The sequence below is a fragment of the Hibiscus syriacus genome, unplaced genomic scaffold (assembly GCF_006381635.1).
Source record: "Hibiscus syriacus cultivar Baekdansim isolate YM2019G1 unplaced genomic scaffold, ASM638163v2 tig00002511_pilon, whole genome shotgun sequence".
Classification (NCBI taxonomy): domain Eukaryota; kingdom Viridiplantae; phylum Streptophyta; class Magnoliopsida; order Malvales; family Malvaceae; genus Hibiscus; species Hibiscus syriacus.
In genome coordinates this window covers 3,127,460-3,144,096 of record NW_024061932.1, presented here as the reverse complement: position 1 = coordinate 3,144,096, position 16,637 = coordinate 3,127,460, and the positions used below count along the sequence as shown (strand labels likewise).

At 34.3% G+C, this 16,637-nt stretch overlaps 1 long non-coding RNA gene across 1 annotated transcript; it reads right to left on the bottom strand.

Moving 5' to 3' along the window:
* Window positions 1-9,739: 9,739 nt before the first annotated feature.
* LOC120146394 lies at window positions 9,740-10,698 on the bottom strand. The gene is made up of 2 exons (XR_005518216.1): window positions 10,408-10,698; window positions 9,740-10,276 (listed from the first exon to the last, which is right to left on the bottom strand). It is a non-coding gene; the product is annotated as an uncharacterized LOC120146394 (long non-coding RNA).
* Between the last annotated feature and the right edge of the window lie 5,939 nt (window positions 10,699-16,637).

Here is a 16,637-nt window from a genome sequence, read left to right as displayed (position 1 = left end):
CCCTCAAATAAGTAATCACTCTACGACTCAAAGCATCAACAACTATATTAACTTTCTCAGGATGATACTCAATCTTGAAATCATAAACCTTCAGAAACTTTAACCAGTGACGTTATCTCAAATTAAGATCCTTTTGAGTCAACATATACTTTAGACTTTTATTATCGATATAGTTAAAACACCTCTCCCCATAAAGATAGTGCCTTTAAATTTTTAGCGTAAAAACCACTACAACTAACTTAAGATCATGAGTAGGGTAGTTATACTCATGCAACTTCAACTGATGAGATGCATAAGCTACTACTTTACCATCTTGCATCAGAACAGAATCCAAACCAGTATTTGAAGCATCATTGTATACTGAATAATCATTTCTAGACTCGGGTTGGATCAAAATCGGTGCTTGAGTTAGAATAGATTTCAACTGCTCGAAACTCAACTCTTGAGCTTCACCCCAAACAAAAGGCACATTCTTCCTCAGAAGTTTTGTCAAATGAGCTGGAATCATAGAAAACCCCTAAAATATCTCAGGTGGTAACCTATCAAACCCAAAAAACTATGAACATAAACCATATTCTTAGGTTGTTTATAGTCCATAATAGCCTCAATCTTTTTCAGATCAACGGAAATACCCTTAGTAGAAATAATGTTATCCAAGAACATTACCTCTATTGAACTTCGCATAGAGTTATTTTTCCTTCAAGGTCTACAAAAAAACTCTCAAATGCTCATTGTGCTCAGACTCAAACTTCGAATAAATAATGATATTATCGATAAAAACAATGATAATCTGGTCTAGATACGGTTGGAATACCCATTTCATCATATCCCTAAAAGCAACAGGGGCATTAGTCAAACCGAATTGCATCACTAAAAACTTATATTAGCCATAATGACTCTAGAAAGTTGTTTTAAGAACATTAGAATCTTTTACTTTAAGCTGATAATAGCCAGACCGAAGATCAATCTTGGAGAAAATAATTGCACCACGACATTGACCAAACAAATAATCAATACATGGTAACCGATATTTATTCTTAATCGTCAGCATATTCAACTTTTGATAATTGATGCACAAAGGTAATGTACCATCATTATTTTTAACAAAGAGCACGGGAGCTCTCTATGGAGAGGTACTAGGCTGAACAAACCCTTAATCCAACAACTCCTATAATTAAACCTTGAGGTCCCTTAATTCCTTAGGTGTCATACGATAAGGAGCCATGGACACTGGTGCAGTACCTGGATATAATTTATTTTTGAAATCTACCTCTCTATCATGCGATACACTTGGTAACTCTTCCAGAAAGTCCCTCACAATATGGATTTATTTTCAAAAGTAAACTTTCTCAAATCTAGAATATATGCAAGGTATGCTATGACACCCTTCTGAATCATTTTCTCAGCTGCCAAGGTTGATATAACATTGGAAAGATAACCCCGATACTCACTGATCAAAACAATTTCCTTATCATCCAAAGTCTTCAAAATTTCTATCTTGCATTCATAATTCGGATTAACTCGATGTTCCTTTAACCAATAAGTACCCAAAACAAAATTGAACTTATCCAATGAGAGTTCCATAAGATTCACTAAAAATGTCTCTCCACAGAGCTCGAGAGGAAAATTCCAGTAAATTTTGTCAACCACAATGAATTGCCTGATAGGAGACTGAACCGTAACTGGACAGGTAATGATATCAACTAAAATGTCATGATTATAAGCTACGTAACTTATAACATACAAATGGGTAGACCCATCAATAAGCAAAGCAAAATAATGAACTGAATGAATGGTAAAATTACCTGCAATAACATCGATTTTGGCACGATCCTCGTGATACCTCGTAGCATAAACAAGTCAGTCTATCTAGACTTAGTCTGCGTAAAACCTCTAATCGAGGCAGATCACCCCTTACCTGAAGAACCTGGTGCATGACTAGATAAGGTAGGTCGACTCTGACTACGACTCTTTGGTCTGAGATGATCCCTAAGAATATGTAGGAGTCTGATAAGTAGGAGCAAGCTGTAGGCAACCTCTTAGAAAGTGTTTAGTGGAACCACATCTAAAACATTCTCTTAACTTCTTGAAGAACTCCCCATCATGCAGTCTACTATAGAAAGTACAAGTAAGAACAACACATTGTGCAGAAGAAACACTCTTATTCTCAGACCGACCAAAAAAGAAACATTACTAGACCCATAATCAAACTTGTTGTATTATCTTTCAAGTGTTTCCCAAGACGAACAGAAGATCCAGAAGGACCCTTAGAACCTAATTGCTTTCTTTTTCGATTGTAATACTCCCTACTAAGATCTTCCATCTCGTCAGTAGTCTTAGCTTGGTCCACAAGCTTAACAAATTCTCTCTCATGATGAGTATCAATCTTTCTACGGATCCCAACACGCAGATCATTCTCAAATAATAGAAACTTTTCTTCCTTAGTAGTGATAGGTCTAGTAGCATACTTACTAAGATACAAAAACTCTAACCCATAATCCTAAACTGTCATATCACACTGTTTCAGATCCACAAACTCTTGGTTTCACTCTTCCATATAGTAATTACCCATAAATCAACTCCTAAAAAGCTCTCTGAAAAAACTCATAGGTCAACTGATCTCTCGGAGTAGTCATCTTCATAGAATTTCACCAATTCAGTGTATCATCCTTCAATAGTGAAATAATAACCTGAAGTCTCCAATCAACCGGATAATTCATCTCATCAAGAAGACACCTAGTATCCTCAATCCAATACTCCCCAATAGTTGAGGATGCTTGGGTAAGCCCTCTAAATACTTTACCCTATATGCAACATCGTCGATGAGATAATAATGGCAATTTTCTCTAACTGATCCCCAATAGATCTTTAAAGTAAATGTAATATTGCTCGACCCATAGTAGCATCCTCTAAATCATCCGCAGATCTACCTCCAGTGGAATGTGCATGCTTAGAATGCTCAATATGCTCCATAGGATTATAGGAATCAAATGCTTGAGTATGCCCATCAGACGACTCAACCTCAGGAACTGGAGGATCTCTATCAGTATCAGTCATCAGGCCTCTATGGCCTCGAGTGCTATCATATCTGCAGGGAGGTATAGAACAACGTTTATTCTTACGAGGTGTCATACTATCTACTGTGTAATATGATGTTATGTATGAAATAGAAGAGTACACATAAATAAATTAAGATCCAGTACTGGAGTCTCGAAAAAGAATATTCATACTAGAAAATGGAAAAGATTAAACTAGTTTAATAAAAATTACAGTAAAAACAAAATTTAGAAAATATTTCTCATACTCAAAATTTTTCGATGCACGCTGAAATAATTTTACAGAACAATATTAAATTTGACTGGTAACACAATCCGAGAATTAAACCTAAGCTATGATACCACTAAATGTAAACCCCTAGATCCAACTTGAACGTTATGATCGAATCTCAAAGGCCACAACAATTCTTCGATTGAATAGAAATAAAAAAAAAACTCATATTTTAACATGCATCACCAACTAATCATTAAAAAATACATAAGCACAAGTAGGAGTTCATAATATATATAATATACTACGAGTTTAAAACCCAAAATAAATAAAGTAGTTTAGTATCCTGAATTCCCATAAATAAGTATATATAGCTAACAAAAGAGGAACTGACATAAAGTATGAAAATACTCATACGATGCCTGAAAGAAAATGAGCTACTAACAATCCTCCAAGTACCGGTCGTAGTCATAAAGGTCTGAGTAATCTGAAAAGACGGAAACTAAAAAGTGAGTTATAAAGCTCAGTGTGTCCTTTAAAGTAAAACATATATCGAAGTATATAATACAACACAAGTAAATTGTAACAATAATTCATAGTTTAATCATTATATTGTAGCATCAATAACACACAACATTACCTTTCATCGTATATAAACAAGATGGGGACGTTCCCTCCAAAGATGATCTTAGCCAGAAACATAAATTGATTATTCGACTCAATAATTGGTTAAAATAAATTAGGATCAATATTAAAGCCTCCATTTTTAGTTTAGTATTCTAGCTTCTTTAAATTTCATAATTTGACACTTTAAGTTACGGATTACCTTAATTAATTCACTTAGTATAATTAGGTTCATAAATAGTTGAGTGATTGCATTTTGATTTTAAAATTTAGCAAGGAAATGTTCATTAATCAAAGATTTAATAGTGTATCCTCTGTTTTGTGCTCATGGGTTGACCACTAGTAATTTCCGAAGTAAAATCGAAATCTTTTTCAAAATCTGGATCATATTTTCTTAATTATCAAGGCAATGTTTATTTATTGGTAAATTGAAATCTTTTTTCAAAATCATGCATCATAGTTTCTTAATTATCAAGGCAATGTTTATTTATTGGTATTGACAATGAAGTTTTCGCATAAAATGCCCTAGGGTCATCGTTATTGGTCCTGGTAAACTGATAACCTTTTTTAGAATTTTCATACATGGTGAATTTTTAAATTAAATAAAACCTTTAACTCCAAATTTCTAATTTTTAAATATAGGGCAATCACTAGGTACCAATTTTTGGGAGCTGTGGGGGTGCAAATCCTTCCCTATGTGTAACTGGCTCCCGAACTTGATTTTTTACTTTCGTAGACAAAAATTTTGTATTTTATATAAATAAAATATTTTATTAAAATTACCCGATTTTTGTTATTCCAATTGCATGTTAAAATGATTTGGTGGCGACTCCCAACATTTCATTTAAAAATCATTTTAAAACCCCCATTGTCAAAACTAATAAACTTTTCCCCCAAAGGTCTATTATTTTGGGTATGCCTTATTTTGGGTAGTGATGTTTTAGCCTGACCTTTTAGAGCGACCTTAAGGTCTTGGAATAATAGGTCTACTCAATGAGGTATTAGAACTTTGTCTAGGCTAAAGAGTGGAAATGTAGTTTGACTTATTGTCAATCTAAATACTTATGTTTTGGCTCATTAGTATGTTTTGAATGTAACACCCTGAATACAAGGCTAGTACTTTTGGATAACCTATTTGAGCTTTGAGTAATTATAGTTGGCCTTCATGAAGAGTTGGGTTGCGTGTGGTATGGTTTGGGCTTGGGTTATGCCCAAATGATGCTAAAAGGTATTTTTTTAATGGTGACCAAAGTGGGGTGAAATAAAGGGGTAATTAACCCCTAAATTTTTGAAATGCTAAAAACCTTTAAAACTTAGTGATGTCAATAGGGGAAAAGTTTTAAATTTACCTTTCTCATTTTCTTCACTATTAGTTTCTTCTTCCTCACATTACTTTCTTCTTATTCCTATTGTGAGTGACCAAGGTGAGAACTATATTATTTAGCAAGTATAGATGAAATTGTTAAGGTAAGAACTATAGTCTACTACCCTAGATATGATTTCAAACCCACCATTTCATGTTTTGGCCATGGTTGCTATAGGAATAGTTTAGAAGGGTTTTAAGTTTTAGGCTCTAGGATGATTCTGATATGTTCTTAGAGTTTAAGAATCATGCTTTTACTCTTTTTAAGCCTTTAGATAGTTGGTAGCTCATTTCCTTGCTTTTGATTAGTGAAAGAATTTGGAGAGAGATCCAAATGCAAGAACAAAGAGAAGCTTGCGCTTGGGTGACCTTGAGGCATTTTTCAAAAACTAGGGTCAATGTAACATAATCTTAACTCGTTTATAATACTTATAGGTCACTGTGTGTAAGTTGGTTACTTGTATGAATGCATGTGGTAGTTTGGGTGAAATTGTGTTCATGAAAGGGAAAGGGTATTTTGATGTTGTTCATGTTTAAAGAAATGATCTTTTATGATCCATTGAGCCTACATAAGCTTTTAATAACGTTTAAGGGCCTTAGAAGGACCTTGGTTGTGAGTATAAGTACTTTACTCATGAAAAATAGAGTATTCTAGGTTTGGGGTATCGATACTAAATAAAAAATACTGATACTTTTTGTTTGATAAGCCAAAAATATGGGGTTTTAGTGGCATTTTTATACTCCACTCATATTGTATAGATACTATTTATCAGATAATGATATTAAGAGTCTGATATTGATACCAAGGTGATTTTAAATTCTAGTAGCCAAATTTGGTATTGGTACTTAAAGAGTATCGATACCACTGAAGGGGAGTATTGATACTCCAGTTAGGGGTACCCATATTGGGTTATTTTTTTAGAACATCAAATGTGAATATGGTATCGATACTTGGGTAGTACCGATACCACTAGGAAGATAATATTAATACTCTAGGTAGGGGTATCGATATTGGGGTTTTTCTCAAATTCTAGTATGTAAATTTAGTATTGATACCCTAAGGAAGAGTAGAGTAGTATTGATACCATCAAGATGATTATGGATACCATCATGAATGCAATGGCTATAAGCTTTACTCTGATTAAGGGACAAGAATGTGGTTAGGATTGATAGAACATCTTAATTAAAAAATTATAAGTGAGAATTTCAACAATTATGTGATAACATAATATCATTATGAGGTAGGATTCCATAAGAATTATGCCTTTTTTACACTGGGAAATGATGAGGACACCCAAGCTACTTGAATGTATGACGAATGTCAAATGTATATGTATGTGAAATATCTAGATATATCCTAAGAGTGCTAAGGAAATTTAGTAGCAGTGCTAATGCATTTCCATAAATTTCCATATCAGTATTGAGGCACTTTAGTACCAGTGTGAAGGCACTTTAGTTACTTTAGTTAAGTAATGACATTGCCACTATACCCCGAAACTTCAAACTGCTCATATTGCTTTGTTGTGATCTATGCTTGAAGCATTACATTGCTTAATGACTAAACTTGCTAGCGTACTTATTTAGTGAATGTATGTAGTATAGTAGACTTATTTGTGTGGCTTTGACTCATAGTTCATCATTTAGAATTGTCTTCATTCGCTGGTCTTAGGTGTCAGTCGAGGAACTTATCACCATATTGTGGATTTCATATTTTGTCGTGCTTACAGTATGGCTCAGTTATTTTAGAGGGCTTGTACTTCATAAAACTTATGTATAATTTAGTCATAACGCTCTTTTGTCCAAACTCGTATATTTTGAGATATTATATTTAAGAGCTTCCCAATTTGTAAAACTTAAATGTTTATGTTTCCAACTATGAATTTTTATGGATAACTTGTTATGATTATGAGTAATGATTTTAAAATATGGTTAGTCACTTGATAGTTTCATGTAATATTTAAATCCTCCGAATTTCAAGTTAGTTCGAATTTGGGTGTTATATTTAGTGGAATCGGAGCGTTAGATCCAATCATTCCTAGGACCCACGGGCTAGAGTCATTAAGTGTTAATGAGTACATGTCTCTAGAGTGTCAATAGTACTTAAATATATGAAATAAGGATAATGAATCATCTCTTTCTTTCAATTCCTAAGGATATAGCTAATGATCTCAATAGTAGTTATGAGGACCGTGATGAGAGTCGTGACTCACTTGTCGAGGACATTGGTAATAAGTTTGTACTGAAATCTGAGGACATGGGTGTCCTAGAGGATGCAAGAATAGATGGGGCGACCTTATTTAGAGTCCTCACGTTTATTTTTAGGCATATAGTTAGAGTTATTTTAATGGCACCCGCTATACCAATATCACTTGTTTCACCATAAATAGTACCTCAGTCATTGGTAGAGGGACTTTAACATTACAAGACCATTGAGTTATTGGGTTTAGGGGATGATGATCTCATTATTACTGATGAATGGCTTCATGAGACCCTTTGTACTCTCTGATAGATACACCTTACCCTCGGGTTACTTAGAGAAAGGTTGAGGACCTTCACTATCTGAGGTTCAGAGAAAGGCTACATATCGATATCCTCACCCACCTATTAGTTGACCCTTAGGGTCTTTACAAAGTTTACTCGCCATACCAAGATGATCGAGAGAGTTTAAAGCATACGAGTCTGTCTAATAGGTGACTCTGAATGAGAAATTCAAAGGGCACCAGATTCTGTTGAACCTTTCTAGTATTCGACAAAGAGGGTCAGGGACTCTCAAGGAGTGTATAGGTCTCCACCACTATAGTCCTAGAAGTTGAGGTAGAGTTCAGGACTCCGTAAATGGATGAAGTCTCATATGAGGCCTTTGATTTCAGCCTTTATGACGTGTATTAGAGGATTGATCATAGGTTCATAGCCTTCGTTGTGCAAACACTTTAGTAAATAGTAAATTGAGTATTGTTATTGAGTTTTCAAGGTGTGCTTTGGGTGTGGCTCATTAGAGCACTTCATCAGAGACTGTCCCGAGGCAGGGAGTGTTGCACCACTGGTTGCTCAATGGTTGGTTCAATTTGTTCAGAGGGGCTTAGGGTCTATCTAGAGGGGTGATAATTCAGTGTAGAGTCAGTAAAGTTGGGGCACTACCAGATTAGTAGCTGTACCTGAGGATAGGTTTGCCTCTAGGTAGTATGCGGTGAGGGACCAAGAGAAGAGTTAGCCAATCGATGTCATTTAAGGTATTTTCAACGATTTTAGTACTTATGTTACAACTTTAATATATATGGGCTCTACTCATTCCTATATTTTTTGTGAGCTTGTCTAAGAGTGGTGTATTCCAATTGAGGACCTTGAGGTCAAGGTTAGCATTTCGAGTCTGTTAGGGCTAAATGTTCTAGTGGACAAGGTCTACCGTTGCTGCCCGATTGAGATTCAGAGTTAGATCTTTTCAACCACCTAATAGAACTACATTTTTTGAGGGTTTGATTTAATCTTAGGAATAGATTGGTTTTCAGAGCATGATGTGAGTCTGAGACGAAAATCTAGGCAACTTAAACTAAGAAATGATGATGATACAAAAATTGTAATGGTTTGTTACGGTCGGGGTTGCACCTATAAGTTTGTTTCAGCCTTAGTTGTTCAAATGTTGATCATTTAGGTTTGCGATACATTTCTAGCTCATGTGGTGGATACTAGAGTTCTGAGCCTAACACTTAAAGATATTCATGCAATGAGAGACTTTCTCGAAGTATTTTTGAAGTAATTACTAAGGTGCTTGATTGAAAATTAGACTTTGGCTTTGAGGTTTTGCCAGGATCAAGTATTGTGTCTATCACTCCTTACAGCATGACACAGATCGTGTTAAAAGAGCTTAAACCCCAAATTTAAAAGTTGATATAGCAAGGATTCATTTGACCGAGTTTATTATCATGAAGAGCACCTGTGTTAATTGTAAAGAAGAAGGACAACCGATGAGATTGTGTATTAACTATTGACAATTAAAGAAGTTGATGATAAAGAATATGTATCCACTCCAAAGGATCAATGATTTGTTTGAACTTAAACGAGACAGAGTTTTTTCTAAGATAGAATTGATATCAAGGTATTATCAGTTGAAGGTTAAGGAGTTCTTAGTATGTCATTAGGATTTACCATTGCACTAGTATTATTTATGGATCTCTTGAACTGAGTCTTCCACCCTTAGTTGGATTAGTTTTTAGTAGTATTTATTGATGATATCCCAGTTTACTCGTAGCTAGAGGAGGACCACAATCTTCATCTCCAAATCGTACTTCATACATTCAAAGAGCATCAATTGTGTGCAAAGTTTAGAAAATGCAAGTTTCAATTAATCCATGTATCTTTCTTGAATAGTAGTGAAGAAAATCTACCCCAATTCAATCTTTTTTGAATAGTAGTGAAATGAATCAAAGTTTCTAGATATGATATACCCTAAAGTGCAAGGGAGCATATTAAATCCAACATATCCTGAAGTTGCAATAAGCAGATTGACCTTCCAAGGTATTTTGAGACCCTAAATAGACCCTAAACTATCCCACCGATAAAATTAACCATCTTTTGATCTTTGCTCTATTTATGTTTCACATAATGAACAAAGACGGACAGCTGTAGATACAAATTATGTATAGGATCTATATTTGAGTTTCATTGGGACCATTACAATACCAAACTCATTTACTCACATAAACCTAAACCTAGCCCAAAACACCAAATCCTAACTTAACCTAGCTACTGTAACCACTAAGGAGAAAAAGAGTTGCGCCGTCACCACTAGTCAAAGCCTCTCTCGCTGCAGGTCACCAGAGCTCCCAGTCTCTATCATCGATCCTGAACAAACTAAAAAATACAGTGAAAATAACAAAAAAAATAGAATAAAAATATAAAAAACTGTAGTATCATAAGAAAACCCCCCATAAAATTTAAGGCGTTAAAAACCCTAACCAACCACCCTCATCACAGTCCTTCGAAGCTATCAATAGAGACCCCTCGCCAAGCATCATCAATAGAGACCTAATTAAATAAAAAACATGAAAAAGGGGTTGTTTTCGGTGTTTAAAAGGGAGAGTAGTAAAAAAAAGGGAGCCATTTTCATTCGAAAAACATAGAGAAATAGAGAGAAAACCCAACAAAATAATTCTTACCTTCTTCGTTTGAGAAACGCAGCCTTTGATTCATCATTGGAACGAAGAAAACCTTTTCATCAGAGTAAATATAATCCTTTTCTTTTAAATCTAGGCTGAGGGTTGTTGCAGGGATCAAGGAGTGTTTGTTTTGAGAGGAATCATGGTTCAAAGGAAAATGTCGGTTCATCTTTTTACTAAGGAGAAAGAAAGCTAAGAATTTGTTTTCCTAAGTCTTGGATGAGCGGCTGTGAAGAGTAGGGATTAAGATAGGTAGGTGTTTTTTTTAGCATAAACAAATGCTTTGAAATATCCATGGGCTAGCACCGCTTTTAACTTAGGGTTGGAATACATATAGGTGATGTTTTAGGTTGTTTGTTGTAAGGCCATGCTAATGTTTGAGGAAATGCAATTTAGTCCCCATTTAGTGGTTATTTGATTTCCAGATTTAATCCTTTTATTTCACACGCTTTATAATTTGGTCTCTGATGTTTAGTTATTTTGTTTTGTTATGTTTGTTTACATTTGGCTTGTTATTTGAAAATCTTTCATTTGAGTCTTGATTATTTATGGATTAATTACGTTTTTTGTGCACATTTATTTACGGTCCCTGCATTTCGATCCATCAAATATATATTTACATTTCATTTTAAAAAATTGATTTTTACATTTTTCATGTTGTGAACTTGTTACTAAGGTATCATTTGTTTGTCTGTGCAATTAATATGTTAATATAATTTATATTGTTTAAGCACATTTGTATGTATATACTTATACCTAGCAATTTTTTCTATTTGATTTATATTGTATTATATGAATATATAACATTTTTGGAATTATGGATTCCGTATTATATATATATTTTAGGATGGAGTCATTCAATTTTCAAACAACTTCCCAGTGGGATCACTCATCCTTGGATTACACTGGTTCAAGTACGCTTAACTACAGAGTTCTGAAGCGAATGATCACCATTCCTTCTTAAAATCAATTGATGATAAGTGTCGTAACCGGTTTTCGCCCGGACACGAATTTTTACTTGGCGGGAAAAATAATGTGGATACAAAATAATTAAAAAAAATGGTTTGAGAGTCGCCATTGACCTTTTTGGGTTAGGTAGATCAATTACCTAAAAACAATCTTTTAAAATAGTTTTTAAGAAAACAATATTTAAAAGATAAAACTGATCTGCATATAACCAAAAATTTTAATAAAAATGGGTTCGTGGTCGGTTACATTCAGGGAAGGATTAGCACCCCTATAATGCCCAAAATTGGTACTTTATTAATTATAAATTCTCTCTATCATTAGATATTTAAAATTCAAAGATATATTTAACTTATAATATTTTTTTATTTCAAATTTATGATTTTATGAAAATATATTAATATAAATAAGATATTTATTTATTTAGAAATATCATAAAAGGGCTTCTAGGTGCTTTAAGACATCTCTTTTCTTTGATATAAAAATAAATAAAACATTTATTAAAAGTTAATATATGATTTATAAAAGTATGATATTTACTGAAAATATCAGAAAACGGACTTCTAGGTGCTTTAAAACAGTCATTTTTTTAATATTGAAAAATAAATTAAAATATGATTATTAAAAGTAATTTATGAAATATAGGATTTTAATAGAAAACAAATAGAATAAATAAACAAATATTATTTATTATATATATATATATATATATAAATAATAAAAATAATAATAATGAAATAATAATTAAAGCAATAAATAATAATAATAATAATAAAATAATATTGCAAATAATGATTAAAATAAAAGGAATTAAAAATATAGTATTAAAATGTAAAATATTAAAAAATCATAGTCAAAAATGAAAATTTAATGATTAAAATGTAAAATTATAAAACTAGAGTACTAATTCAAAATATATAAAAGATATGCATTAAAAGTGTAATTTAATCATAATTCATAATACAGGACTAAAACAAAAATATTAAAATTATTGAGGACTAAATATATTATTTATCCTAATTATATATGCAGTTAAGGACTAAAATAAAATTAAATAAATTTAGAAGACTAAATTAAAATAATCAAAAATTGCTTTCAGTGACTAAATTGCAAGGATTACAAACTAGGAGGGCTGCGGAAAGGGTTTGTCCATGCACGAAATTATAGATATACCCTTCCCAAAACGGAGAGAGAATTTTTAACTCTCTCGCCTCTCTCTAAAACTGATAGAGAGACCACCGGCCGGCAGCCGTGCTCCGGCGTCGGCAACCACCGCCGGCCACCGCATCCGGTGGCCGAAAAATTTTATTTTATACCAAAACATAGATCGGACCGTCCTAATGAAGGTTCCGGTGACCATTTTTCTTAAAAAGCTCCTGATCGGAGCAAATCTATGAAAATACCTTCGGGTTTTGGTTGTTTCCGGCGACGGTTAGGGCTCTCCGATGACAGAGTAAGTTTCTTTCCTCTCTTCTATCTTCCTTTTTTTTGTTTCTGGTTGCTGTGTTGTGGGTTCCCTCTCTGTTTTTACTCGTTGTTCTTTCTCTCTTCTTTTTTCTTGGTTGTTCGTCTTTTTTTTCTGGTTTCTGTCTCCTCTCTTCCTCTCTGCCTTTTTTTTATTTTGCAGGTGAGTCGAGGCTTTTATAGCCTCGACGAAACGCTCCTCGGACCAATCACAGAAGGGTTTCTCGGTGAGTCACCATAGCTATGGTGGTGACTCACCATAGAGCTCGACGTGGGGTGATGACGAGGCGCTTCTGGAGGTTTCGATGGGGGCGACGTGGCATTACAGCAACGGTTGGAGCGACGCCTAGCAGTTGAAGCGTCGGCATCAGACGTGTGGCCTTATGGAATCAACGGCGGTGGCTGGGATGTGGCTCTAGGGTTATGATACCCTAGGGTTTCAAGCTGGAACCATCTGGGCCGTTGGATCTTGCCAAATCCAACGGCTGAAAAGAGCTGGTGGCTGACTGAGATGATACAAACCCTAAATTTGGTTTAGGGTTTAGCTAGATCCGGGTTGGGCTTGTATCTGATTGGGCTTGGGCATGTAAACTGGGCCGAATTAATTTGTAATTGGGCTCCAGGTTTTGGGCCTGCAATGTATTAAAATTAATTAATTATTTAATAATAATATAATATAATAATAATACAAAATAATAATAATAAATAAAACAAATGAAATAAAAGCTAGTGTCTTCAGCTGCCCCTCTTTGTTCATTCTTATGCTAACGAGAATAGGGCAAAGACGAAAAGACAATAAGTTTTTTTTTCATTTGACTTCATTTTATTATGATGGAAATGTTGAACAAGTTCTTCTTCTTTGGGATTAGTTCTTCTCATTATGAACTTTTCCATTGGGGATGACAATTTATCTCTTTTTATAATGCAATCTAGCAAAGAGTTGAACAAATTCTTCTCTTTCAGATGAGTTCTTCTCATTATGAACACTTCTGGTAATGTTGATGCTGATCTATCTCCTTCTGTGATAGAGTCAAACAAAGGTTGAACAAATTCTTCTTATTATGAACTTCTTCTTCCTCTTCAGATAAGTTCTTCTCATTATGAACTCTTCTCTGGAAAAGTTGATCCATCGAGTGATGAATTCAAACAAAAAGTTGAACAAAATTTTCTCATTATGAATTTCTTCCTCTTTCTTCAGATGAGTTCTTCTCATTATGAACTCTCTTTGGAAGAGTTAATCCATCAAGTGATAAATTCAAGCAAAAGGTTAAACAAGTTCTTCTCATTATGAACTTCTTCTTCCTTCTTCAGATTAGTTCTTCTCATTATGAACTTTCTCTGGAAGAGCTGATCCATCAAGTGATGGATTTGAGCAAAAGGTTGAACAAGCTCTTCTCATTATGAACTTCTTCTTCCTTCTTCAGATGAGTTCTTCTTATTATGAACTCTTCTGAAAATGCTGATGACCCGAAGGTTTTGAAAACATCAAAAAGCTCCTGAAGGCTTTTTGGAAACATCATGCACTGTAGGACTTACAGATGACCCTAAGGCTTTGAAAACATCAAAAAGCTCCTGAAGGCTTTTTAGAAACATCATGCACTGTAGGACTTACAGATGACCCTAAGGCTTTGAAAACATCAAAAAGCTCCCGAAGGCTTTTTGGAAACATCATGCACTGTAGGACTTACAGATGACCCTAAGGCTTTGGAAACATCAAAAAGCTCCCGAAGGCTTTTTGGAAACATCATGCACTGCAGGACTTACAGATGACCCTAAGGCTTTGAAAACATCAAAAAGCTCCCGAAGGCGTTTTGGAAACATCATGCACTGTAGGACTTACAGATGTGAGAAATAGTTTACTAAGTAAAAAAACTAAGGAAATCGTTTTCTTACTTTTCAACAATTTCATTTCTAGAAAAGATTGAATGAGAAACTATGGAAATCGTTTTCTCATTATTTTTCAAAATAACATGTTGATTGGGTAACATGCCCCAATCTTAAGATAAGGTTGTTTTTGTGGATTACGTCCATCTATTCTTCAGATGTTGGCGTGATTCCTGTATTCGAGGTTTTGAAATCTACCTTTTTCTTATAAGGTATTGTTCATCGTGAATCTTCTTTTTCATATGAAGATTTGCAAAACCTTATGTTTGAATGCAATCATATGTATCAATGTAATGCATTGTCTATTGTGTAAATGATATTCTTATGAATGCATGAATGTTGATGCAATCTTCATTTGAATTCAAAGTTTGGTGAATTTGGTCTTCCTTCACTTCATCATTTATTGCCAGGGTTACCTCTGGATATCAGTGTAGAAACTTATGCTATCAAGCTTGCATTTCTGCAGAATCATCTGATCAACTTGTATCTTTGTGTCTTCTTTGTTTTATTTAAGTCTCAGAAGAAATGTTTTATTTGTGGAACTCTTGCCGTAGTCAGAACTATGACTTTGATGCCCCATTTTGCCTTTGGTAACATCAGCTTTCTTTGTCTGGAATTGTGTAGAAATCCAATAAAGCTTTCATCTTCAAAAAGAGAATCTATCATCTTTAAAAAGAAAATTTATTATCTTTGAAGAATGTAGATGTAGATATGTCTGACTCAGCAGGGATTAATTAGGAGAGTAGAGTCTGTTCTAATTTAACTCTTGAAACACATCACAAGGAAGATTTATTCCAATTCTTTTCATGTCTCCACATATAATCAGATCTCGAATAAGGCAACTTGGACCATATCATGTCGAGATGCTTAACAACAACTTGTCGTTCAACCTTAGTTGGCTCCACTAGTTTCTTGTTGTCAAAATTTCAGCTCTCCTTCTGTGGAAAGAAATCTTCATCATATCTCACTTCTAATCTTGGGGTTGAAGAAGACAGACTTCATCTTGGATCAATAAATGGAAACCATATGATTGCAATATTGGTTCAGCACCATAATCACTGGTTCGTAAAACATTTGACAATACATTCATCTTTTCTTGTGGTTTTTGTCCAGATGTAAAACATTTGAAAACACATTCATCCTTTCTTGTGGCTTCTGCCCGGATTTCTGGTCAAGGAGGCTCTTTCATAGCGCTCAGAACTTTCGTATAACGTCACAAGACCACTTGAGAACAAAACTCAATAGGAATACAAATGAGATGATGGTGTGACCAAAAAGTTGATCAAATTCGTAAGATATGCCAGTGATGAATTGAATAAGAGATACCAATTTATCTTGATATTGTCCCAGGCAAGGGTAAGTGTGATATTGATCACGTTTTCTTCTGTAATGAGCGTTGTAAGAAGTAGAAACACACCCACTATAAGAGCCGTGTATGGAAAGATATCCTTAGAATTCTTGATACTGGGGATAAAACGCACATGATAAACCAATTAGATGAAAACTTAGTTCAGTCTGGCTGGCAATGATAACCCCAGTAACATCGGGAAAGAGCAATATACATGAGCTTCTCTCTTCAATGTCATCAAGTAAACAAAACTGATGTGAAAAACAACTTCGTAACCTCAACAGTATGGTTGAAACTAACTTACAGGAATCTCAAAGAAATATTTTTCAATTATCACCGACACACAAAAGGCCAAATTTAGAGTTCGAGGTCTCGAGGAATTGATCCTTGGATCGAATGGTCTACAGGGGGGCCATCTTTACTCATGCAACCGTGATGTAGCTTAACAAAGAACACACTGTCATGTGACACATGGTTTAAGAAGATTGGGTATTTGAAACCATACTTGTTGAATAAATATTTATTCAACAACAGGACCCTAATGCAACTGCCTGATGAACGAAGCAAT